Consider the following 12,215-nt stretch of genomic DNA (forward strand, 5'->3'; position numbering starts at 1 on the left):
CGAGCTAGCGGCATTCAGAAGAGCGAGGCCCGCAGTCTGTGCGGAAGACACCTGCGCTCGGGTGTGTGTGGCGGCGCGATTCACAAGCAGCTCCAGATGTTAAACCAAGGAGAAGCCAGGGAGTTCCCAACGCCCCAGGTGTCCTCAGCCCACGACTGGCTGCTGTGGGAATGCGAAGCCCGGCTCCTTGTCTCAGAGCGGGGTTCCCAGGAGGATCAGGCTGAAGCTGGGACTCGGCCTCAAAGTGTCCCCTCGCATGGCCACCCCCTTCCCCTTCCTGCTCCTCTACTCCTGGTGCCCCTCCATCCAGGGGCCAGACCTTAAAGAGTCACCGCAAGAGAATCCTGGTCCCAAAGGAGCCTTCTGGGGGACCGGTGCTGAGAGAGGTTGTGGGCATGGCCTGCTGGGGCTCTGCCCGACCCAGGGCTGAGAGATGCCACCTCCCAGCTCTGGGTCCCTGCAGGAAGTGTTGGCAAGCACAGGGCCGGTCCTCCAAAGGCCCAGGTGCAGGGAGCCCAGGCCAAGCAGCCTGTGGAAGAGGCCACTTGCCGTGCCACCCCGGGAACAGGACTGCAGGCCCCGGCCCTTCCCACCTCCTCCTCCTCCTCCTCCTCCTCCTCCTCCCCCCCGCCCCCCCCACAGGGCACAGGGCTCAGAGACACCTCAGACTCTTGCTACCCGAAGTGCAAAGGGCATCAGTTGCTCCTCCAACCCCCCCGCCCAGCAGACCACGTTGTCCAGCCAGCCCCCGGGCCTCCCTGGGGTGCCCAGCACAAAAGTGCAGACACCCACCGGACCCTCAATCTCAGTTTTCGGATGTTTTTGCCACTCTAAGGACCCGCAGGCCAGCTGGGCCTTCGGGCAGGACAGAGAGCCCCGGAATCCGACGTGGAGAGCTGCGTGTACGTCCCCATCAGGAGGCGGTCCCCACCTCCGCGGCTCTCCCCTTGCGGGGAGGGGCAGCCCAGCCGGCAGCCAGCCGCAGGGCCTCAGGGAAGACACCAGGCTGGGCCCCCGCGGCACAGCGGGGGCACGTCCCCCGCACTCACGCGACTTAGGGACGGCTGCTGGAGACTGCTGCGGCCACCCTGCTGCCGGGTTTCTGGAGGGCTTCCTGGAAGCAGCGTCCACACCAAGCCCTTGGAAGGCCCAGGCGACGGAGGAGCCGGTCAGGCAGGGGCCGAGGACGGTGAGAGGCCGGGCGGGCGGGAAGGAGCATGTCAGGCAGGGGCAGAGGACGGTGACAGGCCGGGCGGGGAGGAGCCGGTCAGGCGGGGGCCCAGGACAGTGACGGGCCTGGCCGGGGAGGAGTGCGTCAGGCAGGGAGAGTGGAGACGGGCTGGGTAAGGGTTAGGGTGACAGTTAGGGCACAATTCACAATCGCAAAGACGTGGAAGCGACCCGAGTGCCCATCCATCCAGGAGTGCATGAATAAAATGTGGCGCGTGGACACCACGGAGTGCCATTCGGCTGTGAGGAGCAGCGGTGAGAGGGCGCCTCTCGTGTTCTCCTGGCCAGAGCTGGAACCCGTTCCAGTAGGCCAGGTATCCCAAGAATGGACACACGAGCACCACGTGAGCGCGCTCACCAGCAAATTGGTACGAACGGATGGACGCCTAAGTGGACAGAGAGGAATCACCTTCATCGGGTGGGTGTCGGGCGTGTGGGGGGAGGGGAGGGGCATACACATCCATTAGGCATGGGGTGGGTGCGCACCGACTGGGGGATGGGCGCACTTGAAGCTCTGACCCGAGGGGGGAGGCTTGGAGAGGGCAAGGCACCCGACCTTAACATTGGTACCCCCACAATACGCTGGAACAACATGAGAGGTATATGAATAAGAACACAGGGGGGGCCGGGCGCGGTGGCTCACGCCTGTAATCCTAGCTCTCTGGGAGGCCGAGGCGGGCGGATTGCTCCAGGTCAGGAGTTCGAAACCAGCCTGAGCAAGAGCGAGACCCCGTCTCTACTAAAAATAGAAAGAAATTAATTGGCCAACTAATATATATAGAAAAACACAGCCGGGCGTGGTGGTGCATGCCTGTAGTCCCAACTACTCGGGAGGCTGAGGCAGCAGGATTGCTTGAGCCCGGAGATTGAGGTTGCTGTGAGCTAGGCTGACGCCATGGCACTCACTCTAGCCTGGGCAGCAAAACGAGACTCTGTCTCAAAAAAAAAAAAAAAAAGAACACAGGGGGGAGGGGGGCACGGGCAACACATGTCACCTGAATACTTGTACTCCCATCATCTGCTTGAAGAGAGAGAGAAAAGAAAATGCAATCATAGAGGTAAGAGACACTTTTTAAAAATAATGAATCCGAAGAGAAAAGTAAAAGGAGGCCTGTGGAGCAGGTCTGGGTGTGACTCCGGATCCCCCAACATCAGGTGCCACCACCAAAGATTCCTGCGTGTAGCCCATAGAACCCCAAAAGCAACGGGACGAGTTCTGGTCACATACTCCCTCAAAATGACATCCTGGCCTTCTTCTGGAACTCCCTCCCCTCTCAGACTCTCAAGGTTTCCTCCAGCGTGTCGGTTCCCACAGAGCAGACCTTTGGTCTGAGACCTGACAGTCCAGATGCCACGCATGTTGCCGCGTGGCGGCGGTGTCGCGGCTTGGGACAAGAGGAGGCCCCACGGTGCGGGCTGGGGCGCCAGGCACCGCGGGCGGGCGCTGAGGGTGGGGGTGACCCCCACCCCGGGCCGCCGCCGCGCTCCCAGAAAGGGGACAGAACAAGAGGCAAAAAAAAAAAAAAAAAAAAAGCAGCAGCCTGTGGCACCCGGTATTCCCAGGCGGTCTCCCATCCAAGTACTAACCAGGCCCGACCCTGCTTAGCTTCCGAGACCAGACGAGATTGGGGGCGTTCAGGGTGGTGTGGCCCTAGACGGCGGCCTAGGGCGCCCCTGCCTCGCTCAAGAAGCCAAGCCTCTCTGCGCTTTCCCCCCGCCGCCGCCGCCGCCGCCTCCCGCCCCAGGCCCCGCGCCGGGCCGGGCCTGTTGAGTTCGCCGGCCGGGTCCCCGGGGCTCCCAGGGACGGGGGTGATGGGCGGGGCGGGTCGGGGCGGGGCGGGGGGCTGTCTCTCTATACACACACACACACACTCACACTCACTCACACAAGATGCGCCTCCACGGCTGGACTCGCCAAGGTGGAGCCCTCCCAGCCCCCCTCGTCTCCTCGCCCGGCCTCCTTCACCTACCCGCTGCCCACCCCCGGCGCGTCGCTGCCGCTGACTGCGCACGCGCGGGGCGCTCGCCCTTTGACCCCAGCCAGGGGCCGCCCTCCCCCACAACCCCTTTCAGCTGCGCCCCCCCCCTCGCCCTGTGGGTGGGCTGCCGCCTATTCCCCCAGGCCAGGGCTGGGGCACAGCCAGTGTATGGGGCGTCTCTCTCTGGGGATGTGTCCCATGGGTGGGGTGGGGTGGCGTGGTTTGGGGGGCGCTCAAGAAATCAGTCCCCTCCATCTCCTACCTCTGGAAAACGCCCAACCCCGTGGAGAACTGCCGGCACCGCTTCGTGGGGGCCGGGACCCTCCTCTGTGTCCTCCTGTGGCCCAGTCCAAGGGGCCCGGGCCTGGCCGGGGCTGCATTGCACCCCAACCACCCTGGCGTGTGGACTCGCTAAAAATCGGCCATTAGATATTGGATTCCAGCTTCATTGAGGTCATTTCACTAATGAGTGCACCGGAAAGAGTTTCCTAATCCATCTGTGAGGGTGGCAACTGGAAGAGAATTTTCAAGCTGACAGAATAGGCGAGGGAAGGCATAGGAGATTTCCACACCCAGCAAGGAAGACTTTCCCGAAATGGAAGAAAGAAACGAGCAAACAGAGACACCGGTAGCCCGCCCGGAAAAGAGTCTGCCCCTTAGAGAAAGCACCCTGACCAGGTTCACCCGTGGGTGGGTGGCGAGCTAGCGGCATTCAGAAGAGCGAGGCCCGCAGTCTGTGGGGTAGACACCTGCACTCGGGTGTGTGTGGCGGCGCGATTCCCAAGCAGCTCTAGATGTTAAACCAAGGAGAAGCCAGGGAGTTCCCAACGCCCCAGGTGTCCTCAGCCCACGACTGGCTGCTGTGGGAATGCGAAGCCCGGCTCCTTGTCTCAGAGCGGGGTTCCCAGGAGGATCAGGCTGAAGCTGGGACTTGGCCTCAAAGTGTCCCCTCGCATGGCCACCCCCTTCCCCTTCCTGCTCCTCTACTCCTGGTGCCCCTCCATCCAGGGGCCAGACCTTAAAGAGTCACCGCAAGAGAATCCTGGTCCCAAAGGAGCCTTCTGGGGGACCGGTGCTGAGAGAGGTTGTGGGCATGGCCCGCTGGGGCTCTGCCCGACCCAGGGCTGAGAGATGCAACCCCCCAGCTCTGGGTCCCTGCAGGAAGTGTTGGCAAGCACAGGGCCGGTCCTCCAAAGGCCCAGGTGCAGGGAGCCCAGGCCAAGCAGCCTGTGGAAGAAGCCACTTGCCGTGCCACCCTGGGAACGGGACTGCAGGCCCCGGCCCTTCCCACCTCCTCCTCCTCCTCCCCCCCCCCCCCGACATGGCACAGGGCTCAGAGACACCTCAGACTCTTGCTACCCAAAGTGCAAAGGGCATCAGTTGCTCCTCCAACCCCCCCGCCCAGCAGACCACGTTGTCCAGCCAGCCCCCGGGCCTCCCTGGGGTGCCCAGCACAAAAGTGCAGACACCCACCGGACCCTCAATCTCAGTTTTCGGATGTTTTTGCCACTCTAAGGACCCGCAGGCCAGCTGGGCCTTCGGGCAGGACAGAGAGCCCCGGAATCCGACGTGGAGAGCTGCGTGTACGTCCCCATCAGGAGGCGGTCCCCACCTCCGTGGCTCTCCCCTTGCGGGGAGAGGCAGCCCAGCCGGCAGCCGCAGGGCCTCAGGGAAGACACCAGGCTGGGCCCCCGCCGGGGCACAGCGGGGGCACGTCCCCCGCACTCACGCGACTTAGGGACGGCTGCTGGAGACTGCTGCGGCCACCCTGCTGCCGGGTTTCTGGAGGGCTTCCTGGAAGCAGCGTCCACACCAAGCCCTTGGAAGGCCCAGGCGACGGAGGAGCCGGTCAGGCAGGGGCCGAGGACGGTGAGAGGCCGGGCGGGAAGGAGCATGTCAGGCAGGGGCAGAGGACGGTGACAGGCCGGGCGGGGAGGAGCCGGTCAGGCGGGGGCCCAGGACAGTGACGGGCCTGGCCGGGGAGGAGTGCGTCAGGCAGGGGCAGAGGAGACGGGCTGGGTAAGGGTTAGGGTTACAGTTAGGGCACAATTCACAATCGCAAAGACGTGGAAGCGACCCGAGTGCCCATCCATCCAGGAGTGCATTAATAAAATGTGGCGCGTGGACACCACGGAGTGCCATTCGGCTGTGAGGAGCAGCGGTGAGAGGGCACCTCTCGTGTTCTCCTGGCCAGAGCTGGAACCCGTTCCAGTAGGCCGAGTATCCCAAGAATGGACACACGAGCACCACGTGAGCGCGCTCACCGGCAAACTGGTACGAACGGATGGACGCCTAAGTGGACAGAGAGGAATCACCTTCATCGGGTGGGTGTCGGGCGGGTGGGGGGAGGGGAGGGGCATACACATCCATTAGGCATGGGGTGGGTGCGCACCGACTGGGGGATGGGCGCACTTGAAGCTCTGACCCGAGGGGGGAGGCTTGGAGAGGGCAATGTACCCGACCTTAACATTGGTACCCCCACAATACGCTGGAACAACATGACAGGTATATGAATAAGAACACAGGGGGGAGGGGGGCACGGGCAACACATGTCACCTGAATACTTGTACTCCCATCATCTGCTTGAAAAGAGAGAGGAAAGGAAATGCAATCATAGAGGTAAGAGACACTTTTTAAAAATAATGAATCCGAAGAGAAAAGTAAAAGGAGGCCTGTGGAGCAGGTCTGGGTGTGACTCCGGATCCCCCAACATCAGGTGCCACCACCAAAGATTCCTGCGTGTAGCCCATAGAACCCCAAAAGCAACGGGACGAGTTCTGGTCACATACTCCCTCAAAATGACATCCTGGCCTTCTTCTGGAACTCCCTCCCCTCTCAGACTCTCAAGGTTTCCTCCAGCGTGTCGGTTCCCACAGAGCAGACCTTTGGTCTGAGACCTGACAGTCCAGATGCCACGCATGCTGCCGCGTGGCGGCGGTGTCGCGGCTTGGGACAAGAGGAGGCCCCACGGTGCGGGCTGGGGCGCCAGGCACCGCGGCGGGCGCTGAGGGTTGGGGTCACCCCCACCCCGGGCCGCCGCCGCGCTCCCAGAAAGGGGACAGAACAAGAGGCAAAAAAAAAAAAAAAAAAAGAAGCAGCCTGTGGCACCCGGTATTCCCAGGCGGTCTGCCATCCAAGCACTAGCCAGGCCCGATCCTGCTTAGCTTCCGAGACCAGACGAGGTCGGGGGCGTTCAGGGTGGTGTGGCCCTAGACGGCGGCGGAGGGCGCCCCTGCCCCGCTCAAGAAGCCGAGCCTCTCTGCGCTTTCCCGCTGCCTCCCGCCCCAGGCCCCGCGCGCCGGGCCGGGCCTGTTGAGTTCAGCGGCGGGGTCCGGTGGGCTTAGAGGGACGGAGGTGATGGGCGGGGAGGGGTGGGGGGCTGTCTCTCTATACACACACACACACACACACTCACACTCACACAAGATGCGCCTCCACGGCTGGACTCGCCAAGGTGGAGCCCTTCCAGCCCCCCTTGTCTCCTCGCCTGGCCTCCTTCACCTACCCGCTGCCCACCCCCGGTGAGTCTCGTAGCCGCCACTGACTGCGCACGCGCGGGGCGCTCACCCTTTGACCCCAGCCAGGGGCCGCCCTCCCCCACAACCCCTTTCAGCTGGGCCCCCCCCTCGCCCTGTGGGTGGGCTGCCGCCTATTCCTTCCGGGCCAGGGCTGGGGCACAGGGCAAAGGAGCCAGTGTATGGGGCGTCTCTCTCTGGGGATGTGTCCCATGGGTGTGGTGGGGTGGCGTGGTTTGCGGGGCCCTCAAGAATTCAGTCCCCTCCATCTCCTACCTCTGGAAAACGCCCAAGCCCGTGGAGAACTGCCGGCACCGCTTCGTGGGGGCCGGCACCCTCCTCTGTGTCCTCCTGTGGCCCAGTCCAAGGGGCCTGGGCCTGGCCGGGGCTGCATTGGACCCCAACCACCCTGGCGTGTGGACTCGCTAAAAATCGGCCATTAGATATTGGATTCCAGCTTCCTGGAGGTCATTTCACTAATGAGTGCACCGGAAAGAGTTTCCTAATCCATCTGTGAGGGTGGCAACTGAAAGAGAATTTTAAAGCTGACAGACTAGGCGAGGGAAGGCATAGGAGATTTCCACACCCAGCAAGGAAGCCTTTCCCGAAATGGAAGAAAGAAACGAGCAAACAGAAACACCGGTAGCCCGCCTGGAAAAGAGTCTGCCCCTGAGAGAAAGTACCCTGACCAGGTTCACCCGTGGGTGGGTGGCGAGCTAGCGGCATTCAGAAGAGCGAGGCCCGCAGTCTGTGCGGAAGACACCTGCACTCGGGTGTGTGTGGCGGCACGATTCCCAAGCAGCTCCAGATGTTAAGCCAAGGAGAAGCCAGGGAGTTCCCAACGCCCCAGGTGTCCTCAGCCCACGACTGGCTGCTGTGGGAATGCGAAGCCCGGCTCCTTGTCTCAGAGCGGGGTTCCCAGGAGGATCAGGCTGAAGCTGGGACTTGGCCTCAAAGTGTCCCCTCGCATGGCCACCCCCTTCCCCTTCCTGCTCCTCTACTCCTGGTGCCCCTCCATCCAGGGGCCAGACCTTAAAGAGTCACCGCAAGAGAATCCTGGTCCCAAAGGAGCCTTCTGGGGGACCGGTGCTGAGAGAGGTTGTGGGCATGGCCCGCTGGGGCTCTGCCCGACCCAGGGCTGAGAGATGCCACCTCCCAGCTCTGGGTCCCTGCAGGAAGTGTTGGCAAGCACAGGGCCAGTCCTCCAAAGGCCCTGGTGCAGGTAGCCCAGGCCAAGCAGCCTGTGGAAGAAGCCACATGCCGTGCCACCCCGGAACACGACTGCAGGTCGCGGCCCCTCCCGCCTTTACCCCGACATGGCACAGGGCTCAGAGACACCTGAGACGCTGCTACCAAAGTCCAAAGGGCATCCGTTGCTCCTCCAAAGCCCCCGGGCAGACCACGTTGTCCAGCCAGCCCCTGGGCCTCCCTGGGGTGCCCGGCACAAAAGTGCAGACACCCACCGGACTCGCAATATCAGTTTGAGGATGTTTCTGCCATTCTAAGGACCCGCAAGTTAGCTGGGCCTTCAGGCAGGACAGAGAGCCCCGGAATCCGACGTGGAGAGCTGCGTGGACGTCCCCATCAGGAGGCGGTCCCCACCTCCGAGGCTCTCCCCTTGCGGGGAGCGGCAGCCCCAGGGCCTCAGGGAAGACACCAGGCTGGGCCCCCGCGGCACAGCGGGGCACGTCCCCATCCCAGGCAGGCGACTTAGCGATGCCTGCGCCAGACTGCTGCGGCCGCCCTGCTGCCGGGTTCCTGGAGGGCTTCCTGGAAGCAGCGTCCACACCAAGCCCCTGGAAGGCCCAGGTGATGGAGGAGCCGGTCAGCCAGGGGCCGAGGACGGTGACGGGCGGGGAGGAGCGTGTCAGGCAGGGGCCGAGGACGGTGACAGGCCGGGCGGGAAGGAGCCGGTCAGGCCGGGGCCCAGGACAGTGACGGGCCTGGCCGGGGAGGAGCGAGTCAGGCAGTGGCCCAGGTGGTGGGCCGGGCGGGAGGAGCCTGTCAGGCAGGGGCAGAGGACGGTGACGGTGACGGGCCGGGGCAGGAAGGAGCTGGTCAGGCATGTGCATGGCCTGAGGACAGTGACGGGCCTGGCGGGGGAGGAGCGTGTCACGCAGGGGCAGAGGAGACGGGCTGGGTAAGGGGTAGGGTGACAGTTAGGGCACAATTCACAATCGCAAAGACGTGGAAGCGACCCGAGTGCCCATCCATCCAGAAGCGCATTAATAACATGTGGCGCGTGGACACCACGGAGTGCCATTCGGCTGTGAGGAGCAGCGGTGAGAGGGCACCTCTCGTGTTCTCCTGGCCAGAGCTGGAACCCGTTCCAGTAAGTCAAGTATCCCAAGAATGGACACAGGAACACTACCTGCGTGCTCACTGTCAAATTGGGAGTAACCCATGGACACCTAATGGGACGTAGAAGAATCACCTTCATCGGGTGGAGGTCGGTCGTGTGGGGGGAGTAGATTGGCATCCACACCCATTAGGAATGGGGTGGGTGCGCACCAACTGGGGGATGGGAGCACTTGAAGCTCTCACCAGAGGGGGGAGGCGAGGAGAGGGCAATGTACCCGACCTTAACATTGGTACCCCCACAATTCGCTGCTAAAACATGAGAGATAAATGAACAAGGCAACAGGGGTAGGGGGGACGGGCAATACCTGGATCCTGAATACTTGTACTCCCATAATCTGCTTGAAAATAGAGAGAAAAGAAAATGCAATAATGGAGGTTAGATGCATTTTTTTTTTTAGAGACTGAGTCTAGCTTTGTTGCTCCGGCTAGAGTGAGTGCCATGGTGTCAGCCTAGCTCACAGCAACCTCAATCTCCTGGACTGAAGCAATCCTGCTGCCTCAGCCTCCCAAGTAGCTGGGACTACAGGCATGCGCCACCATGCCCGGCTAACATTTTTTTTGCATATATATATATATATATATATATGTATATATATATTAGTTGGCCAATTAATTTCTTTCTATTTATAGTAGAGATGGGGTCTCGCTCTTGCTCAGGCTGGTTTCGAACTCCTGACCTCGAACAATCCACCCACCTTTGCCTCCCAGTGTGCTAGTATTATAGGCGTTAGCCACCACGCCCGGCCAAGAGGCATTTTTTTTTAAAAAAATGACTCCGAAATGAAAAGTAAAAGTAGGCCTGTCGAGCACGTCTGTGTGTGACTGTGCATCCCCCAACATCCGGTGCCACCACCAAAGATTCCTACGTGTAGTCCATAGAACGCCAAAATCAATGGAAAGAGTTCTGGTCACATACTCCCTCAAAATGACATCCTGGCCTTCTTCTGGAACTCCCTCCCCTCTCAGACTCTCAAGGTTTCCTCCAGCCTGTTGGTTCCCACAGACCAGACCCTTGGTCTGAGTCCCGACAGTCCCGATGCCATGCCTGTTGTCGCTTGGCTGCAGTGCTGCAGCTTTGGGCAAGAGGAGGCCCCACGGTGTGGGCTGGGGTGCCAGGCACGGTGGTGGGTGCTGAGGGTTGGGGTCACCCCCCTGGACCCCCGCCGTGCTCTCCAAATGGTGACGGAACAAATGCCATCGACAGTGACAATTACATCAACAGTGACAATGACATCGACATTGACAATGACAATGACAGTGACAGTGACATCAGCAGTGACAATAACATCGACAGTGATAATCACAATGACAGTGACAATGACATCAACAGTGACAATGACAGTGACAATGACATCGACAGTGACAATAACAGTGGCAATGACATGCACGGTGACAATGACATCGACAATGACATGGACAGTGACCATGACATCGTCAGTGACAATCACAATGACAATGACAATGACAACAGTGACAATGACATCAACAGTGACAATGACATCAACAGTGACAATGACAATGACATCGACAGTTACAATGACATCGACAGTGACAATGACAATGACATCGACATTGAAAATGACAATGACATCGACAGTGACAATGACAGTGACAATGACATCCACAGTGACAATGACATCGACAGTGACAATGACTTCAACAGTGACAATGACAACAGTGACAATGACATCGGCAGTGACAATGACAACAGTTACAATGACATCGGCAGTGACAATGACATCGACTGTGACAATGACATCGACAGTGACAATAATATCAACAGTGACAGTGACAGACAGTGACATTGACAATGACAATGACATCGACAGTGACAATGACATGGACAGTGACATCAACAGTGACAATGACAGTGACAATGACATCGAAAATGGCATTGACGGTGACAATGACATCGACAGTGACAATGACAACAGTGACACTGACATCGACAGTAACAATGACATCAACAGTGACAATGACAGTGACAATGACTTCGACAGTGACAATGACAGTGACAATGACTTCGACAGTGACATTGACATCAACAGTGACAATGACAATGACATCGACAGTGACAATGATATCAACAGTGACAATGACATGGACAGTGACATTGATACCAACAGTGACAATGACATCTACAGTGACAGTGACAATGACATCAACAGCGAAAATGACAATGACATCAACAGTGAAAATGACAATGTCATCAACAGTGACAATGACATGGACAGTGACAATGACAGTGACAGTGACAATAACATCGACAGTGACAATCACAATGACAGTGACAATGACAACAGTGACAATGACATGGACAGTGACAATGACAACAGTGACAATGACAGTGACAATGACATCGGCAGTGACAATGACAACAGTGACAATGACAGTGGCAGTGATAATGACATCGACAGTGACAATGACAAGTGACAATGACAATGACATCGACAGTTACAATGACATCAACAGTGACAATGATAACAGTGACAATGACAATGACATGGACAGTGACATTGATATCAACAGTGACAATGACATCTACAGTGACAGTGACAATGACATCAACAGTGAAAATGACAATGTCATCAACAGTGACAATGACAGTGACAGTGACAATGACATCGACAGTGACAATCACAATGTCAGTGACAATGACATCAACAGTGACAATGACATGGACAGTGACAATGACAACAGTGACAATGACAGTGACAATGACATCGACAGTGACAATGACATCGACAGTGACAATGACAACAGTGACAATGACATTGGCAGTGACAATTACAATGACATCGACAGTGACAATGACTTCGACAGTGACAATGACATCGACAGTGACAATGACAACAGTGACAATGACAATGACATCGACAGTTACAATGACATCGACAGTAACAATATCAACAGTGACAATGACAATGACATGGACAGTGACATTGACATCAACAGTGACAATGACATCTACAGTGACAGTGACAATGACATCAACAGTGAAAATGACAATGACATCAACAGTGAAAATGACAATGTCATCAACAGTGACAATGACAATGACAGTGACATCGACAGTGACAATCACAATGACAGTGACAATGACATCAACAGTGACAATGACAGTGACCAT

At 58.6% G+C, this 12,215-nt stretch overlaps 2 pseudogenes; both read right to left on the reverse strand.

Annotated features, from left to right (window-relative positions):
• Positions 1 to 2,768: 2,768 nt before the first annotated feature.
• Positions 2,769 to 2,887, reverse strand: LOC142866834 (uncharacterized; annotated as a pseudogene).
• A 3,418-nt stretch (positions 2,888 to 6,305) lies between these two features.
• On the reverse strand, positions 6,306 to 6,424 carry LOC142866840 (uncharacterized; annotated as a pseudogene).
• Positions 6,425 to 12,215: the final 5,791 nt, after the last annotated feature.

The sequence above is a fragment of the Microcebus murinus genome, unplaced genomic scaffold, assembly GCF_040939455.1.
Source record: "Microcebus murinus isolate Inina unplaced genomic scaffold, M.murinus_Inina_mat1.0 scaf007_hap2_Mmur4.0, whole genome shotgun sequence".
Classification (NCBI taxonomy): domain Eukaryota; kingdom Metazoa; phylum Chordata; class Mammalia; order Primates; family Cheirogaleidae; genus Microcebus; species Microcebus murinus.